We start from the raw sequence: 3,363 nt of genomic DNA on the forward strand, positions 1-3,363 counted from the left end.
CCACCACGTAGGAGGGCAAGTAATGCCACTTTGGAAGCAATTGTTGAAGAATAACATTTCCAAAACCAATAACAAATTGTTTGCTTTCATGGAATTACTAGCATGTATAGATGCTTTCAAAGCATATATGCCTCTCTTCCAAAGTTCCAAGGTGGAACCTATGAGGAGTATGTTGTGCAAAAGGAAATTTTAAATTCGTGTAACATGATTTTAGCAAACAATTTTTCAAAACAAAAATGTACATCCAAACCAAGTGAGGGAGTGAGCCAAACACATGTGCAAAAGAGTGTTGTTTTGTCTAATTAAACATGTTTTAGTCTTTAGTTATCTTAATTGCATAACATTGATAGGAAATGATCAAGGCATGTTTATTATTTAGTTGAACCATAATGGCCAAAAAGTCTAACAAAAAATAGGATCATCCTTTGATAAGCCCCTTTGAGCCAAACAAAGTGAATTATTTTTTTTCCCAAATCCTTGAACAAAGAGAGCATAAATTTTTAAAAGTGTTTGAAAAAGAATAAGTTGGGGAGAAATTGGTAGGCTTGGCTTCTTCAATCTTTTTACAAAAAGCAACAAAAGTTGTCGAAAATAGATTGAAAGCCAAAAAGAGCAAAGGTTCAAAAGCCAAAAGGTTGGGAAGAAATTATGAAAGAAAGCAAAAGAGAAGTGCTTAAAGTGAGAAAAGTTTTTGAAATTTTTTGCTCTCTTCAAATAAATTTGCTTATCCAAGAAAAACCATGATTTTTTCAAGCCTAGCCTCATTACAACCGAAAACAAGTCCTTAGTGATCCTTGATTGAATATGCAATTTAAGAGAATAGGTAAGGCAAAGACCAAGTTCAAATGGTTGAATATTGAGTGAAACACTTACATCCCCTGAAAAGTTCTATCTTTGAACTTATGTGCACAACAAAATACTTTTTGATTGAAAATTATTTGCTTTAATTTTGTGACATAATTTTCGATGAACATATGCATAAAAATTGATGTTTGAAGCATTATGTGTGAATTTTCCAAATCTTGGAAAATCTCATTGAAAATTTTGAGCAAAATTTGAAATCATTTCAATCAAATCATAAAAAATTAGCCAATGTAATTCGAATGTGCTTTACCATTTGTTTGAGGACAAACAAAGTTTCAAGTTGGGGGATTTGATAAGTGCCAAAAATACCTAATTTTCCTACACTTTTCATGGTACTTATCCTCGGCAAATCATGCAAAACCAACTTAATTCAATACGTTTTAGATAAATTGTCATATTATGGTTGTACATTTTTGTCCACCTGTTTTCCAAATCTTTGTGTAAAGTTTCTAGGAAAAATTGAAGAGAAGAAAAAAACTCAAGAAATAGTCAAGCAAGGAGGTGTCCACATAAGCCACTTTTGATGCACACATGGCAAGCTAATTGCTTGATCACAAGCATCGACCAACAACATGAAGTTGCTCACTAAGCAGCTTGACATGGACACTTAGCACTGTCGAGCTGACTTGGCACCAACTTGGCTCGGTTAGAGACAAGCTTCACAAAGTTAGACTTAAGCATAACACTAGCCAACCTGCTGAAGCAGGCAGCTCAGCGTGAACCTTGGGACTGCCCAGCTGGAACCACACACCTAGCCATAACAGGACAAGTTGCTTAAGCAGGCAGCTCAACATGAACACCTAAGCAGCCAGGCATGCTGGACCTAGCAAGGAGTCAACTTGACTTAGCCACCAAGCAACGTTGACATCATGTATGACCTCACTTGACAAGGCTTCTGAGCACTTTATAGAGTAGCTCACAATAGCCTGGTCAAGTAGCTCATAACTAGCTTTGGTGAGTCAACAACAAGCAACTGACTAAGCCATGCTGAAGGGTTTGGTGCGCCCAACGTGGATCAGGAGGGGGCCTGGCGGATTACCTATAAATAGAGGCCATCTCCCAGTCATAAAAGGCATTCACATTCCATTCAAAATACACTTCAATACACATCCTTCTTCTTCACTTCTTCTCTCTAGAAATTCTGGTCATGGTTCTAAGCTTGTTCTAGTTAAATTCTTGTAATTTTTACTTATAATTCAAGAGGAGAAAAGGAGATGGCAAATGTGATACAAAAACATAATTTTTTAATCTCATTTGGTTCCAAAAGCATCTCATCCTTGGATAGATGGCTTATGCTCCTATACATTGATTTGGATTATGGTGTAATTTTATTTCTTTTCCTCATTTGTATCATCTTTTGATTTCAATACATTCAAGTTATTATTTTTAGTTAAGTTTTGATTCTTTGTGAAGTTCTTAATGAGGTTTTAGCTTGATCACCTAAAACTTGATTTCAAGATCCAAAAATGATTCTTCTTAAAGTGTTAACAAGTGAAATAAAAGTATAACCTACAACTTAGTTCACTTGCCATATCAAGCATTTATTTTAAGCAATTTATGTTCAAGGCTAAATGATGTTAATGGAGCCTGAAGTAGGGTGTGACAACCTACTCCAACGAGTGATACTTAACTATTATTTAGTGTATTACATAAGGTTTGAAAATCATCTTATCATACTAGGACACTAGATGAATGATTTAGAAATGATGTGTGGAATTAACCAAAAGTATAACACATAACTTGTAATGTTTTTCAAAATCATTTGTGTCTAGAAATAATTCCATGTTACAAATCATTTTTTCTCTCAAGAATTTGTGAATATTAGTTTATGTTTCCTTGTTAATATTTTTATGCAACATAACTTCACAATCATCAAAAAAGTTGTTAATCATTATTTTTGCTATAATATACCTATATAATCTTCTTCTAATCCAATTTCCTTTGGTTCGACAAAACCTTATATTATACTACAATTTGATCTTGAAAAGAGATGCAAGTGTAACATAGTAAAGTGTTGACTTATAAATTTTATTTTGTTGAATAAAATATTCCTAAAAGCATAAGTTCAAATCATTTCATGGTTTGTAACTTTGTACATAGGAATAATATGCAAAAGAGTGCAATCCAGTCAATCGATTGTTACTTAACAAATAAAGAGTGATGAATAAAAATCTAACCACTAACATTTACTTTATGTCATCTACTTTCCGCAACTAACATTTACTTTTTGTCATTTAATTTTCGCAACTAACATTTACTTTATGTCATTTACTTTCCGCAACTAACATTTACTTTCTGTCATTTACATTTCCACAACTAACATTTATTTATTGTTTTAAAATAAAACAACCAGCAAAACTCTAAAACAAAATAGAATTTCAACAACCAGGAAAACCCTTCAACAAAGTGACACATTATGTTGTTGAGGGGGAGATCCTGGTGGTGAAGAATCGCTTTTCATCAGGGGGCGATTAATTAGTTAACTAGTTTTATAGCCAA

Source organism: Lupinus angustifolius, chromosome LG15, assembly GCF_001865875.1.
Source record: "Lupinus angustifolius cultivar Tanjil chromosome LG15, LupAngTanjil_v1.0, whole genome shotgun sequence".
NCBI lineage: Eukaryota > Viridiplantae > Streptophyta > Magnoliopsida > Fabales > Fabaceae > Lupinus > Lupinus angustifolius.